Source organism: Marmota flaviventris, chromosome 6 (assembly GCF_047511675.1).
Source record: "Marmota flaviventris isolate mMarFla1 chromosome 6, mMarFla1.hap1, whole genome shotgun sequence".
NCBI classification, from domain to species: Eukaryota; Metazoa; Chordata; class Mammalia; order Rodentia; family Sciuridae; genus Marmota; species Marmota flaviventris.
This window is the reverse complement of record NC_092503.1, coordinates 126,750,666-126,768,138: the sequence shown is the minus strand read 5'-3', so window position 1 is coordinate 126,768,138 and position 17,473 is coordinate 126,750,666. Positions and strand designations below refer to the sequence as shown.

The 17,473-nt window shown below is 34.8% G+C and overlaps 1 pseudogene; it reads right to left on the bottom strand.

The window, feature by feature from the left end:
- Positions 1–583: 583 nt before the first annotated feature.
- Positions 584–1,491, bottom strand: LOC139706161 (olfactory receptor 2G3-like; annotated as a pseudogene).
- Positions 1,492–17,473: the final 15,982 nt, after the last annotated feature.

Here is a 17,473-nt window from a genome sequence, read left to right as displayed (position 1 = left end):
TCATATTTTATAAATTATTTAGTAATTACTTATAACAATTATTTTAATTATTACTTGTTAAATAAAAATGCATTCTCAGTAGCAGTTTAAGGAGATGCATAGATCTGGCCCTTTATGCCAAAAATTCCCACTTTTTGAAGTTTGGTTTTATTATTTTTTTCCTTGAAAAAAACTGAGACAATAGGTACAAAATGTTTGCAACACTGTTATAAGAGAATTCTTCTTAAAATGAAATACTACAATAATTTATTCATACTAATATATACTTTTCAACTTTGCAAACATTAAATATTATTTTAATTCCCTAATCATGTTTGCAAGCAAATATATATTTATGTGTGGGGAAAGTCTTCCACTCTTTCTATATACTTCAACCTTTTAAATATAGTTAACGAGAGAATTTGCGAAAATATTTGTGACACATATGTGAGTTTTCATGTGCTACAGAAGTTGAATCTAAATGTTCTTTTTTGACACAGTGTGGGCCACACTGTATGTAAATGCAGCCACACATGCACTGCACATTAGAGAATGGTTATTTAATATTATGTCTCTTCAATAAGTCTCCAGCACAAAACGTCCATTAGAAATGTTGCTCTCTCATTAGCAGTCTCCTCAGGGCTCCTTCCACATCCTTGTTCCTCAAGGTGTATATGAGGGGGTTAAGGGTGGGAGTCACAACAGTATAAAAGAGTGTGAGGAACATGCCCTGGATGTGGCCAAAGGATCTCTGTGGTTGGATGTATATGACTGAGCTGTTCCCAAAATAAAGGGACACCACTAGTAGATGAGAGCCACAGGTCCCTAGAGCCTTGTGCCAAGCTTGGGATGACTTAATGTTTTATCACAGAATGTGCAATTAATCCACAGGAGACAGATATCAATGCCATGGGAAGGAGGAGGAGAACTAATGTAGCCACAGAAAACACATGCCAACTTGATCATGGCAGGCACTTCACACAAGAAGTGGTGGAGACGACGGTGCCCACATCGAGGAAGCCGCAGGGTGATGGTGCTTTGGATCAGAGTGTTTCCCACTCCACTTAGCCAAGCTCTTCCTTCCAGGGCCTTGCAGAATGATGGGTGCATGACAGTCATGTAGTTGAGAGGTCTGCAGACAGCCACATAAGGGTCAAATGCCATGATAGTAAGGAGAACACTCAGTGGAACCTAAGGAAAGGGACACGTAGAGTTGTAGGACACAGCCGGTGGATGTGATAGTCTTGGATGGTCCCCTCAGGTTCCACAACAGCTGGGCATGATGCTGGTAGTGAAGGCAAGGTCAAGAAAGGAGAGATTAGTGAGGAAGAAATACATAGGTGTGTTGAGTTTGGAATCTAGGCGGGAGACCACAATGATGGTTGTGTTGCCCTTAAGGGTCAGAAGATAGGATATCAAAACTACCACGAAAAGGATGATTTCCAACTGGGGCTGGTCTGAGAATCCAAGCAAAATAAAACCTCCCTCAGAGGTTTCATTGTTTTCTTCCATCAGTCTTCAAAGGCAAAAGAGAAAAATAGAAATTCAATCTAGGGAAGTATTATTATTACTATTTACCTACAATATTTGAGATAAATTCTTAGATAAGGTTTTTTAACCAGTGAAATTATACAAAGAAGAAAAGATAATTATTACGAAGACATTAATAAATGCAAATGCCTTTTTCTGTCATTTTTTTGTCACAGTAAATATTGGATACCTCCTTTTCTTCATGAAACTGTCTCTTTCCCTTAGAAGTCAAATTTATTATTAAAGATAATCTACTTAGGAAAAGCTTCCATTTGGTAAGAGTGACAAAAATCTGACTAACAACTTAGGCAAAGTTGATCTGGAGCTCACGGTTTCAGAGGGTCAGTCCATGGTCAGTTGACTCCATAGTTCTTGGATTGAGGTGAGGTGGAGCATCATGGAAGAAGAGCATGGTGGAGGAGATTGCTCACCTCATGGTGACTGGGATGTATAGAGACATAGAGGAGCCAGAGGGACAGTATATAATCCTCAAGGGCACATTCCCAGTGATCTACCTCCAGTCACACCCCACTGGCCTATAGTCACCACCCAGTACAGTTGACCTTTCAAATGATTAATTCTTCAAATAGATTAATCTATTTATGAAGCTATAGCTATCATAATCTAATCCTTTCACCTCTGAACGTTCTTGCATTAACAGCTTTTGGGAGACTCTTCATATCCAAACCATAACAAGTGGCTATTTAAATCTGTTAAAAGTAGGAGCGAAGTAACAGACAAATGCTGACAGTAATTTAAAATCATCATTGAATGGATTTTCAGTGATTATTGTTCATAATAATGGAAATTGTAGTGCAAAAATAGTGAATGAAAGTCAAGAAATTGATCAGGAAAATAAATGGATTGTATTATATGTCTTATTTTTTTTTTGTCCTCTTACTGACAAGATGGATTATAATGATGCTTCTTAAATTTAATTATTTGATCAGCATGATAAAGGGTTAGACCCTCATAAGTTTCAACATAAAGGGAACTAAATAGTGCTGTACTTTCTTTACTTCAGAATACTTACATAAAATCTTTTATCTCTTAAAGGTAATGGGAAAAAAAACATAGCTCATATGAACATCTGAAAACACACAGGCACACAAACTTGGATGTGCCCATTTGTTGAGACAGATAACCATGAGATGTTTTTGATAAAAATTAGGGGAAGACTATAATATATTTTTTTAAAAAAATAGGTGTTAGCATTTTCAAAATCATGAAAAGGCAAAACATATCTTTTTCAACTCACTTTCATTGTTGTACTTAATAAATTAAATTGGATCATAGTACAATCCCCCATGCCTATTCACTAGGGTTAGGGTAGATTTAGGGTTAGGGCTTGGGTTATCATTAGGGTTAGGGTTAGGGTTAAAGTAATGGGTAGGGTTAAAGCTAGGGTTATGGCTAGGGTTAAGGTTAGGGTTAGGCCTAGGGTTAAGGTTAGGGTTAGGTTTAGGCCAAGGATTAGTGTTAGTGTTAGGTTATATTTAAGGGTTCGGGATTGAGCTAAGATTTGCATAGGACAGGAAGGTCAGCAGAATAGAATAGACAATATGATTGATGTATGTACATTCCATGTATGTATTATATATTGCATTTTACTGTCATGTATGACTAAAAAAAAACAAAAAATAAAAAATAAAATACATTGACTAACAACAAAAAATATTAAATTAAAAATTTCAAAAATAAACAGCCAAGTTTGGTGGTGCATGCTTGTAATCCCAGCAACTAAGAAGGTTGAAACAGGAGGACCAAAAATTCATACCAGCCTCAACAACTTAGAGAAACTCTAAACAACTTTATGAGAATCTCTCTCCAAAAAATAAAATAAAATAAAGGGAGGGGGAATGGGTGGGTGGGGATGTGGCTTATTGGATTAAATCCACGGTTCCAATTTTTTAAAAAAAATAAACAGAGAAACCACTTTAACATAACATTTTTTTTTGCAGCATAAATTATCCCTTGATTCAGTGTATTCACAGTGTATACACTACCCTCCTGTTAGTCACTATCAATCTCAGTATCAGATCAACTATGGTAGTATTGTTCTATTTAATAATATTGTTATAAATGTCCTATTTATTATTGTTGTTGTTAATCTCTTACTGTCTAATTTATAAATTAAAGTTCATCATAGGTATGTATTTATAGGAGAAAACAAAAAGAGAACAAAAAAAAAGCCAAACTTAAGTTTCTGCTCTGTTCTGGGCTCAGATATTTCTTCTATAAACAAAGTTTTCTATAATATCGAAACGCTTGGGAGAAGAGCTATCTTAACTCTTCAAGGCATTTTTACAAAAAAAGAGTAAAGATTTGACCTTTAAGATATTAAGACACACAATAAAGTCAAATTAATTAAAATTCAGCTTGTTTAATGAAAAAAATAACAAGTGGACGAACACAGCATGCATTTGGGATCCTTGAACATTATAAAGATGATATCACTCATCTTTGAAGAAGGAAAAGCTAGTCTATCTGTCTTCAAAGAGACAAAGTAATGCCAATTCTTTTCTTACAGCATGTATAATGTGACATCTAAATACCTAGAGTTGTAAATGACAAATATTAAACTCTACATCTGATAAATGTGTGAAATTCAGTGCAAGATGCAAGACAAAAAAAAAAAAAGAACAAATTGATATGGGTGATGTTTCTAAAGAATTAAGACTATATTTCAGTGATTTCTAGAATTAAATAGCCTCAGTTTTAGTTTGTAATTTATCACCAAAAAATGGAAGTTTACTTGAATCCTTTGAGCCTTGATTTGCTTCTGGTAAATGGTAACAGTTTTAGTACTTTTTTGATTCAGCCTTTTCTGAAAATTAAATGAGCATGTTAGGAATTCAGAAAAATAACTTACACTTAAGGAGCCTGCATTGGAGGTTATTTATTTGCATTATATTTGCAGTATACAAAATAACAAGGACCCATTAGTGTGATTCATATAGAATGAACTCTTAACAGAGCAACAAAAATAAAAACCCAACTCAACTTTAGAAGAGGTAATAGCTGCAGCAGATTGAATGTCAGATAAAAAATTCAGGATATACATGCTTCAGATGATCTGGAGTCTAATGGAAGACATTAGACAGCAAAATCAGACAATGAAAGATCACTTCCACAATGAATTACATAAACAAATCCAAGAAGCAAAAGATCAACTATACAGGGAGATAGAGGTTATAGAAAACAAACAGAAATCTGAGAAATGCAGGAAGCAATAAACCAAATGAAAAACTCAAATGAGAGTACTACCAGCAGAGTAGAACACTTAGAAGATAGAACATCAGACAATGAAGACAAAGTATTTCAACTTGAAAAGAACATAGACAGGTCAGTGAGACTGTTAAGAAACCATGAGCAGAACATCCAAGAAATATGGGATAAAATAAAGAGACCAAACGTAAGAGTCATTGGGATACAGGAAGGTATAGAGGTCCAAACCAAAGGAATGAGCAATCTGTTCAACAAAATAATACAAGAAAACTTCCCAGACTTGAAGAATGAGACAGAATCCCAAATTCTAGAAACCTACAGGATGCCAAATGTGCAAAATCATAAGAGATCCACACCTAGACACATTATAATGAAGATGCCCAACATACAAATAAGGAGAGAATTTTAAAAGCTACAAGAGAAAGGAAGCAGATTACATTTAGGGGTAAACCAATCAGGATAACAGCTGATCTTTCAACATAGACTCTGAAAGATAGAAGATCCTGGAACAACATATTTCAAATGCTGAAAGAAAATGGGTTCCAACCAAGAATTGTGTTTCCAGCGAAATTAAGCTTCAGGATGGAAGATGAAATTAAAACCTTCCATGATAAACAAAAGTTAAAAGAATTTGCACCTAGAAAACCATCTCTGCAAAACATCCTCCGCAAAATATTACAGGAAGAGGAAATGGAAAATAACAATGAAAACCAACAGTGGGAGGTAGTACAGTAAAGGGAAAAAATAATCAAAGAGGAAAAACAAACCATGTTAAGTAACATAAATAAACAAATATGGCTGGAAGAACAATTCATATCTCAATCATAGCCCTAAATGTTAATGGCTTAAACTCACCAATTAAGAGACACAGGCTACTAGAATGGATAAAAAAAAATTCCAAAAATATGCTGCCTACAGGAGACACATTTGATAGGAAAAGACATACATAGACTGAAGGTGAAAGGTTGGGAAAAATCATATCACTCATACTGACTTCAGAAACAAGCAGGAGTGTCCATACTCATATCAAATAAAATAGATTTCAAACCAAAGTTAATCAAAAGGGATAAACAGAGACACTATATAGTGCTCCAGGGAACCATACACCAACAAGACATAACAATCAAAAATATATATGCCCCAAACAATGGTGCAGCTATGTTCATCAAGCGAACTCTTCTCAAGTTCAAGAGTCTAATAGACCACCATACAATAATTATGGGAGACTGCAACACACCTCTCTCACCACTGGACAGATCTTCCAAACAAAAGTTGAATAAGGAAACTATAGAACTCAATAACACAATTAATAACCTAGACTTAATTGACATATATAGAATATACCACCCAACAACAAGCAGTTACACTGTTTTCTCAGAAGCACATGGATCCTTCTCAAAAACAGATCATACATTATGTCACAGGGCAACTCTTAGAAATTATAAAGGAGTAGAGATAATACCATGCATCCTATCTGATCATAATGGAATGAAACTGGAAATCAACAATAAAAGAAGGAAGGAAAAATCATGCATCATTGGAGAATGAACAGTAGGTTACTGAAAGATCAATGGGTTATAGAAGACATCAAGGAGGAAATTTAAAAAATCTTAGAGATAAATGAAAACACAGACACAACATATTGGAATCTATGGGACACAATGAAAGCAGTTCTAAGAGGAAAATTCATTGCTTGGAGTTCATTCCTTAAAAAAAGAAAAAAACAACAAATAAATGATCTCACACTTCATCTCAAAATCCTAGAAAAAGAAAAGCAAAACAACAGCAAAAGAAGTAGAAGGCAAGAAATAATGAAAATCAGAGCTGAAATGAATGAAATCAAAACAAAAGAAACAATTCAAAAAATTGACAAAACAAAAAGTTGGTTCTTTGAAAAAATAAATAAGATCGACAGGCCCTTAGCCATGCTAATGAAGAGAAGAAGAGAGAGAACTCAAATTACTAGCATACTGGATGAAAAAGTCAATATCACAACAGACACTTTAGAAATACAGAAGATAATTAGAAATTATTTTGAATCCTTATACTCCAATAAAATAGAAGATAGTGAAGGCATCGATAAATTTCTTAAGTCATATGATCTGCCCAGATTGAGTCAGGAGGATATACACAACCTAAACAGACCAATATCAATTGAGAAAATAGAAGAAGCCATCAAAAGACTACCAACTAAGAAAAGCCCAGGACCGGATGGGTATACAACAGAGTTTTACAAAACCTTGAAAGAAGAACTAATACCAATACTTTTCAAGCTACTTCAGGAAATAGAAAAAGAGGGAGCTCTGCCAAATTCATTCTATGAGGCCAACATCACCCTGATTCCTAAACCAGACAAAGACACTTCAAAGAAAGAAAACTACAGACCAATATCTCTAATGAACATAGATGCAAAAATCCTCAATAAAATTCTGGCAAATAGGATACAAAAACATATCAAAAAAAATTGTCCACCATGATCAAGTAGAATTCATCCCTGGGATGCAAGGCTGGTTCAATATACGGAAATCAATAAATGTTATTCACCACATCAATAGACTTAAAGATAAGAACCATATGATCATCTCTATAGATGCAGAAAAAGCATTTGACAAAGTACAGCATCCCTTTATGTTCAAAACTCTAGAAAAACTAGGGATAACAGGAACATACCTCAATATTGTAAAAGCTATCTATGCTAAGCCTCAGGCTAGCATCATTCTGAATGGAGAAAAATTGAAGACATTCCCTCTAAAATCTGGAACAAGACAGGGATGCCCTCTTTCACCACTTCTGTGCAACATAGTTCTCCAAACACTGGCCAGAGCAATTAGACAGACGAAAGAAATTAAAGGCATAAAAATAGGAAAATAAGAACTTAAATTGTCACTATTTGCACATGACATGGTTCTATACCTAGCAGACTCAAAGGGTCTACAAAGAAACTACTAGAGCTAATAAATGAATTCAGCAAAATGGCAGGATATAAAATCAACATGCATAAATCTAAGGCATTCCTGTATATCAGCGACAAATCTTCTGAAATGGAAATGAGGTCAACCACTCCATTCACAATATCCTCAAAAAATAAATAAATAAAATACTTGGGAATCAACCTAACAAAAGAGGTGAAAGACTTATACAATGAAAACTACAGAACTCTAAAGAGAGAAATAGAAGATCTTAGAAGATGGAAAAATATACCCTGTTCATGAATAGGCAGAACTAACATCATCAAAATGGCAATATTACCAAAAGTTCTCTATAGGTTTAATGCAATGCCAATCAAAATCCCAACAGCATTTCTTGTAGAAATAGATAAAGCAATCATGAAATTCATATGGAAAAATAAAAGACCCAGAATAGCAAAAGCAATTCTAAGCAGGAAGTGTGAATCAGGCAGTATACAGATACCAGATTTCAAACTATATTACAGAGCAATAGTAACAAAAACAGCATGGTACTGGTACCAAAACAGGCGGGTGGACCAATGGTACAGAATAGAGGACACAGAGACTAATCCACAAAGCTACAACTATCTTATATTTGATAAAGGAGCTAAAAGCATGCAATGGAGGAAGGATAGCATCTTCAACAAATGGTGTTGGGAAAACTGGAAATCCATATGCAACAAAATGAAACTGAATCCCCTCCTCTCACCATGCACAAAAGTTAACTCAAAGTGGATCAAGGAGCTTGATATCAAATCATAGACTCTGTGTCTGATAGAAGAAAAAGTTGGCTCCGATCTATATATTGTGGGGTCGGGCTCCAAATTCCATAATAGGACACCCATAGCACAAGAGTTAATAACAAGAATCAACAAATGGGACTTACTTAAACTGAAAAGTTTTTTCTCAGCAAGAGAAACAATAAGAGAGGTAAATAGGGAGCCTACATCATGGGAACAAATTTTTACTCCTCACACTTCAGATAGAGCCCTAATATCCAAAGTATACAAAGAACTAAAAAAAAATAGGCAATAAGATAACAAATAGCCCAATCAACAAATGGGCCAAGGACCTGAACAGACACTTCTCAGAGGAGGACATACAATCAATCTACAAGTACATGAAAAAATGCTCACCATCTCTAGCAGTCAGAGAAATGCAAATCAAAACCACCCTAAGATACCATCTCACTCCAGTAAGATTGGCAGCCATTATGAAGTCAAACAACAACAAGTGCTGGCGAGGATGTGGGGAAAAGGGTACTCTTATACATTGCTGGTGGGACTGCAAACTGGTGTGGCCAATTTGGAAAGCAGTATGGAGATTCCTGGGAAAGCTGGGAATGGAACCACCATTTGACCCAGCTATTGCCCTTCTCGGACTATTCCCTGAAGACCTTAAAAGAGCATACTACAGGGATACTGCCACATCGATGTTCATAGCAGCACAATTCACAATTGCTAGACTGTGGAACAAACCCAGATGCCCTTCAATAGATGAATGGATAAAAAAAATGTGGCATTTATACACCATGGGGTATTACGCAGCACTAAAAAATGACAAAATCATGGAATTTGCAGGGAAATGGATGGCACTAGAGCAGATTATGCTTAGTGAAGCTAGCCAATCCCTAAAAAACAAATACCAAATGTCTTCTTTGATATAATGAGAGCAACTATGAACAGAGAAGGGAGGAAGAGCAGGAAGAAAAGATTAACATTAAACAGAGACATGACATGGGAGGGAAAGGGAAAGACAAGGAAAATTGCATGGTAATCGAGGGAGACCCTCATTATTATACAAAATTACATATAAGAGGTTGTGAGGGGAATGGGAAAATAAACAAGGAGAGAAATGAATTACCTTAGATGGGGTAGAGAGAGAAGATGGGAGGGGAGGGGAGGGGGGATAGTAGAGGATAGGAAAGGTAGCAGAATACAACAGTTACTAATAGGGCATTATGTAAAAATGTGGATGTGTAACCGATGTGATTCTGCAATCTGTATTTGGGGTAAAATTGGGAGTTCATAACCAACTTGAATCTAATGTATGAAATATGATATGTCAAGAGCTTTGTAATGTTTTGAACAACCAATAAAAAAAAATAAAGTTGTATGGTAATTTTAGGTGCTGGTGATTGAACTCAGAGCAGTGTGCATGTGAGGCAATCACTGTTCCAACAGAGCTGTATCCCAGCCCCTATTTTGACAAATTTTAATGTGAAGCAATATGATATAATGTAGGTTAAATATAAATAATTCATCAAAATGTTGTTTTCTTTTATTGGCACCAAACTCATACTAAGTAAAATAATAGATGTCATAATTATAGAATTATTTCTAGAGTTAATAGGCAAGAACAATTATTATATTACTTACTTTCTATGTTCCTACAAGTGGTAGCTGGCCTTGAATGAGTGGTATATTCCAGAATTTACAAATATTTGGACATATTATATGAAGAGATATTTTAAGCAGATATGTTGGCTTTTCAGTTTGCTTTCATTTTCCAAACAACTTGATTCTGACCCTTCTCCTATACTTGTGTCTCAACTCCACCTTTGATCCCTCTAATCCCATTTAGTTAATGAAAGACTGTGTGTGGAGAAGGCAACTTCCACTCTGAGCTGGCTCATGCTAGCCCTAATAAATGATTTTTATTCCCACTTCTATTGGTGAAATTGGCAACATCATCAAATTTGGATGGAGTTGAACTATAAAGGAGTGTGTAGGGTTCTGTTAACTATTGCTGCATAACACACCAGGACCTGAAATATTTAAAGGTTTAAAACAATTATTATTTTTTTTATGTGGGTAAGAAGTTACCCACAGAAGTGTTGTGAGTCAGAGTTGACTCTGCCTCAGACTTGTCTGGGACCTTGGCTGTGATTAATTCAATAGATGTCATGGAATAGGTGGGAGCTGACAAGGCCTTTTTCTCTATTTCTCTGTATCCTTCTCCAATTGCTTCATCTGTTCCTTCAGCAGGGAAGCTTAAGGTCAGATTTTTTTTCATGAAAAAAAACAGATCAAGGTAAAAATTGCCAGTTATCTCAAAGATAGAACCATGATCAGAATTAACATAACTTCTACCACACGCCATTTGCCAAAACAGTTGCAAGCCCACTTAACTTCATGGGAAGAGAAAATTGTTAGCACTGCTAAAGAAAAAGCGTCAGAGATTTTGTGGACACCCTTTATCTACCACACTCCCACTTTTGACTGCTAAAAAATCACATTGTCGCCATATGCAAACTTCACTTACTACCTCTACCTAAAATCCTAAATTCTCATCTCATTATAGCATCATCTCAAAGTTCAGTGTTTTGTTTTGTTTTGTTTTCTTCTCATCTAAATTGAGCCCATAAAAGTCACATAGCCATTGTAAATATCGTTGTGGACATTTTTCTTACTCTGTCTTCCATATTGCAGGAGGGTATAATTGAAATTGATAATACCCAAACAATTCTTTTTTAACATAATTTAGGGATTCTTTGGGGGTTTTAGTCAGTTAGAAAAATACCATATCCACAAGTATCCTTAAGACAGCCTCTCTATAGCTTAGACTGAGAGTCAGAATATTATGGAACAACACCTTTAAAATTCCCATCTGTCTATCTTTATGTCCGTGTCATGCTGTTTTATTCACTGTACTTTCATTATATATTTCAAAATCAGCATGTATGATGCCTTCAGCTTTGTTCTTCTTTTTGAAGATCTGGGTCTTCTCAGAAGATGATATACAATCAATCAACAAATATATGAAAAAATGTTGAACATCTCTAGCAATTCGAGAAATGCAAATCAAAACTACTCTAAGATTTCATCTTACTCCAGTCTGAATGGCAGTTATTGAGAATACAAACAACAATAAGTGTTGGCAAGGATGTGGGGGTAAATGACACTCATACATTGCTAGTGGGTGGGACTGCAAATTGGTGTAGCCAATATGGAAAGCAGTATGGAGATTCCTTGAAAAACTGGGAATGGAACCACCATTCAACCCAGCTATCCCATTTCTGCATTTATACCCAAAGGACTTAAAAACAGCATACTACAGGGACACAGCCACATCAGTATTTATAGCAGCACAATTCACAGTAGCTAAACTGTGGAATCAACCTAAATGCCCTTCAGTTGATGAATGGATAAAAAAATGTGGTATATATACAAAATGGAATATTATTTATCATTAAAAGAGAATAAAATCTTGGCATTTGCAGGTAAATGGATGGAGTTAGAGAATATAATGCTAAGTGAAGTTAGCCAATCCCAAAAACCAAATGCAGAATGTTTTCTCTGACATAAGAATGCTGATTCATAATGGGGTTTGGAGGTATCATGGGAGGATTAAATGAATTCTGGATAGAGCAAAGGGGAGGGAGGGGAAGGAAAGGGGACTGGGGGTAGGAAAGAGGGTGGAATGAGATGGACATCATTACCCTAAGTACATGTATGAAGACATGAATGGTGTGACTCTACTTTGCATACAACCAGAGGTATGAAAAATATTGTGCTCTTTATATATAATATGAATTGTAATGCATTCTGCTATCATATATAACAAATTAGAATTTAAAAAAAAAGATCTGGGTCTTTTAGGCAACTCATAAATTTTAGGATTATTTTTTCTAATTCTAGAAAAAAAAATGCCACTGAGATTTTGATAGGGAGTTCCTTGAATCTGTAGATTGCTTTGAGGAATGTAGACATTTTAACTATAATAATTATTCCAATCCTTATTTTAATGCCTTTTATTAATTATGATAGTACAGCATAAAGTCAGACATAGACCAATGGAACAAAAAAGAGTACAGAAATAAAACCACATACAATTAATATACATGGGAGTCAAAAACACATACAGGGAAAATGACAATTTCTTCAATAAATGGTGTTGGAACAACTGAATATCCATGTGCCAAAAAAATAAAATTGGATCCTTATTGTAGGCCACACACATATAGGCACACAAATCAGCTCAAAATGGAATAAAGATGTAAACTGAAGACCTGAAAAAGTAAAATGCTTAGAAAAAAAATGAGGAAACTTTTGGCACTATTATTGGCAATGATTTCTCAATTTGACATCAAAAGTTCAGAAAAACAAAAGCAAATATAGACACGTAGAACCAAGACAAAGTAAAAAAGCTTCTGTTCAGCAAAGGAAAGAGTTAATAAAATGAAAAAAAAAATCTATGAAATTAGACAAAATATTTGCAAAACTATGTCTCAATAAGAGGCTAATATTCAAAATACAAAAGAATCTTCTACAAGTCAATATTAAGGAAAAAAAATCAATTTAAGAAATGGCAGAGGATCAAAACAGTTGTTTTCTCAAAAGAAGAGACACAAATGACCAACATATATATTTAAAAAATGCTCAACATCACTTATCATCAGGGGAATGCAAATTAAAAGCACAATGAGATATCATCATACACCTGTTGGAAAGGCTTTTAAATTTCTATGCTTTCATTAGTGTATTAAAGTTACACATAATAATTGGTTTCATTTTGATGTAATCATACATGCCTGGTATTTAATTTACTCTATTTCAGTCCCCAGTGTCCCCTTTCCTCTCCCCTATTCTTCCCCATTGCCTTTCCTCTACTCTACTAGTCTTCCTTTAGCTCATTTATTTATTTTTAATTGGTGCTTTGTAGATATACTTCTAGGTGGAATTTACTGCAGTATTTTATACATACACATAGTATATTTTGTCAAATTCATTATATATTTTCTTCCCTTTCCTGTCCTTTCTTCCTCTCCCTCAATCTCATTTTTCTGGTGCACTGATCTTCCTTCTGTGTTTATGTTACTCAACCCCCCCCCCCCCAACTTCTTACTTTGCTGTAGCTCTTGCATGTCAGAAAAAATATTCAACTCTTGATTTTCCAAGTCTGGCTTTTTCACTTAGCATGATATTTTCCAGTTGTATCCATTTACCAGCAAATGCCATAATTTCAATTTTCTTTATGGTTGAATAAAAATTCTTCTTTGTGCTTTGTGTTTGAGTAAATACAAATATATATGGTTATATATGATATATAGAGATCTATATACAAATATATATAGATATATAATAAATATATAATAGAATATATATATATATATGTATAATGGGACAGGATAGGAAACGGGAGAAAATGTATAATGAATGTGACAAAATATACTACATGTATGTATAAAATAGCACAGTAAATTCCACCTATATGTATATCTACAAAGTACCAATTAAAAATAAATAAATGAGCTAAAGGAAGACTAGTAGAGTAGAGGAAAGGGAATGGGGAAGAATAAAGGGAGAGGAAAGGGGGCACCAGGGACAGAAATATATATCTGTATATGATTACATATTATAATATATTTAACAAATATATCTATATAAAATCATATTTTCTTAATTCATTCATCTTCCATTCATCTATTGACAGACATCTGGACTGGTTTCATATCTTGGCTATTGTGAATTTCACTGCTATAAACATTAATGTGGTTGCATCATTGTCATATGCTGTCATATGCTGTCAAAGTTATTTTAGATACATACCAAGGAGTAGGATACCTGGGTCATATGGTGGTTTCATTCCTAGTTTGAGGCTTTAATCTCCATACTGCTTTCCAGAGTGATTGTACTAATCTGCAGTACTACCAAAAATTATGCGTATGCCTTTTTTACCTCATATATGAAGCAACAAAAAATCCTTAATTGCCTACTTGCAAACTATCCTTCAAATGTGCAAGTAAAAAATTCAAAAATGTTAAAATGAGAGACAAAAAAAGTACACAGATCAGAAATTTAGACATATATCCTAAGGAATGAGATCATGGAAGAAGGGATTATGTGAAGGTAAATGAAAAACTTTTATTCTCTTCTTCATTGAACTAACAACATTTTATTCAAAATAACAATAGTACAAGGTTTTCAATCATGTATGCTTATAAATGTATCATGTGTGTTGTTGTTGTTGGAGGAGGAGGAGGAGGAGGAGGAGGAGGAGGAGGAGGAGGAGGAGGAAGAGACTGCAGAACCCCTCCATCAGAAATAGAAAGATTCAGCAGTCAGAAAATCAGTAAGGACAAGAGTGAATATCATAACACCATCAATCAATTGGATAAAACTGACAGCTGTAGACTACTTTACCCAAACACCAGAGTATGTATTCTTCTCAAACTCACATGGAGCATTCCACAAGTAGCCCATATTCTGAACCCTAACATACATCATAATAAATTTAAAAGAATGCAAATCATCCAATATCTGCTCTCAGACTATAATGAAATTTAGCTACAAATCAATAACAGAAAGATAACTGAAATATGTCTACATTTTGGGGTGAAATAAACATAGCAAACTTACTTTAGAAAACAGAACACTTATTGCTTATATATACATGCCAACTAACAAATGAAATAATATGATGACTCAAATTTGCTTTAAAATAACAGAGGCAGTATAGGGAGTAGTGGGAGGAAATATAAATGAAAGAACATTTTTGGCATGTTTGAAATTTAATTAAAATTCATAGCCAACATTATCCTTATATACCCTGTCTAGTGTATATTAGTCAGGATGCTCTAGAGAAATAGAATCAACAAGAGGTATGATTATTAAAAGGAGATTTATTAGATTGTCTTATACAACCACAAGCTGGATAGTCCACAATGGCTGACTGGAGAGTTGAAGGAACCAGTCAAAGAGACTGAAGCCTCAGAACAAGATGAATCAACCCTCATCTGAGACTGAAGGCTTTGGAAACTCCCTGAAGAATCACTGGAAGAATCCTCTTTAGAAGAATAAAGGAGTGAGAGTTTGATATCCTCAGGTGATGGCAGCAGCAATCAAGAACCCATTCAAGAAGAATAAAGCTTGCATCTGCTGCTGCTTCCTTGTTCTTCGAATTTTTATTCCACCCAAGCCATCATCCTATTGGATGGTGCTGCCCATGCTTAGGGAGGGTCTCCATTTCAGCTCACTATCCCACATGCCAATCATTCCTAGACAACCCTCAATGATACACGCAGAAGCCTCTTAATCTTTGACATCTCTTAATCCAGTCAAGTTGACAATTCAAATTAACCATTTCAACTAGACATTCATGAATTATGTCTTATAACATCTATGAACACCCTCATTTCACTGTGATCATTCCCTAGATTTCTTAATAGCTTAAAATAGTTGTGAGAAGTGCTGGGGTATAATATTGGACAAATTATATCGTTATAGTGTGTTCATGTGCAAATATGTAACAACAAATACCATCAAAATTTACAACTATAATATACCAATTTAAAAACTGAGGCATGAGCAATATCATACATGTGGAAATGTCTTCTCTACACGAGACAGTGAAATCTGGTTTGCCTGGAGCATGAGTGACAGATCTAGAATTTAGTCCCAAGTTATCTAAAAGCTATTATCCAGTGGCAGAGATATTTTCTACAGACAGACCCTCTTAACATTCCTTGGTCTCATTTTTAACAGAAAAAAATTAGTCTGACTTTCATTTTATTTCCCAGGAAAGTCTGTGAGCTGCCAAATATGATTAAATAAATAATGATCAGCTTACCTTAGGCAAAATGAATTATGTTGTTTGCAACTAAGAGCACACCAAGAAAATTCACACTCCTTCTCAACAGCACACTCTTCATTTTATTTACACACACACTATATGGGGCCTCATTAATTTTTAGCATAAACATCTGGTTCATTGAACTTGGAACATCTAATAACAATAGCTCTGTCTTATCTGAGAAATTGTATCTCCAGGAGAAGCTTTTGTTGAATCACTGGTCTGCTTCTTGGAGTGCCCTTGTGATGAGTGATTGATTGCCTTTGTCTTAAAAGTGGTCAAATGAAGATATGAAACTGGATGGTGAAGGAGACTGGTCCTACAGCTAAAATCTCTAGCCATGTCCTGTTAGCTTTATCCTCACCATTGTCACTTTTTTTCCTATCTTTGTGCCTCATAGATTGAAAAGATGCCCCTTATTATACAGATGGTCCCTGACTTGCAATGGTCTGATTTGTGATCTTTTTAACTTTATGATGGTGAAAAAATACACCCATATAACCATGCTGTTTTTCAGCTTCAGTGCAGTACTTAGTAAATTATATGCTATATTCAGCACTTTATTACAAAGTAAGTCTGTGATACATGATTTTGTCCAACTGTAAGCAATATAAGGGTTCTGGGCAAATTTAAAATATGCTACTCTGACATCACAGCTGTGTACGAAATGTATTTTATTTACACTATTTTCAACTTGAGATGGGTCTATCAAGATGTAACCCCAACATTGGTTAAGGGGCATTAGTTCATTGTAGGTGGAATATCACTAGACACCTGCCATGTGACAGGCCATATCCTCTTGAAGGAGTTAAAAATACACCCTGGCAGATTGACTACTTATAGTTAAAGTCACTTGAAAAACAGCAGATATAAAAAGATAATTCTTACCCTTATAATATACTACATCCTATCTATAGTACCAACCTCTGGACTTCCTTTGTATGAGAAAAAAAAATAAGCTTTTACATATTTAAAACTCAACAGCTAAATATGATTTCTAGCTGACTTCAACAAATGATATACTATAGAGCCATTAGTTAAAACGCTGAATATTGGTGAGAAAGAGAGAAGATGAAAGGGGTTGAAAGAAAAGTTCTAATTTAGATAAAATTAAGTTTGAGATGCATCTGATGTCTAAGAATAGATGACAAAATAGACAACACGAATATTTGAATGTATATGTTTAAAAGAAGGCAACCCAAAATACACACATT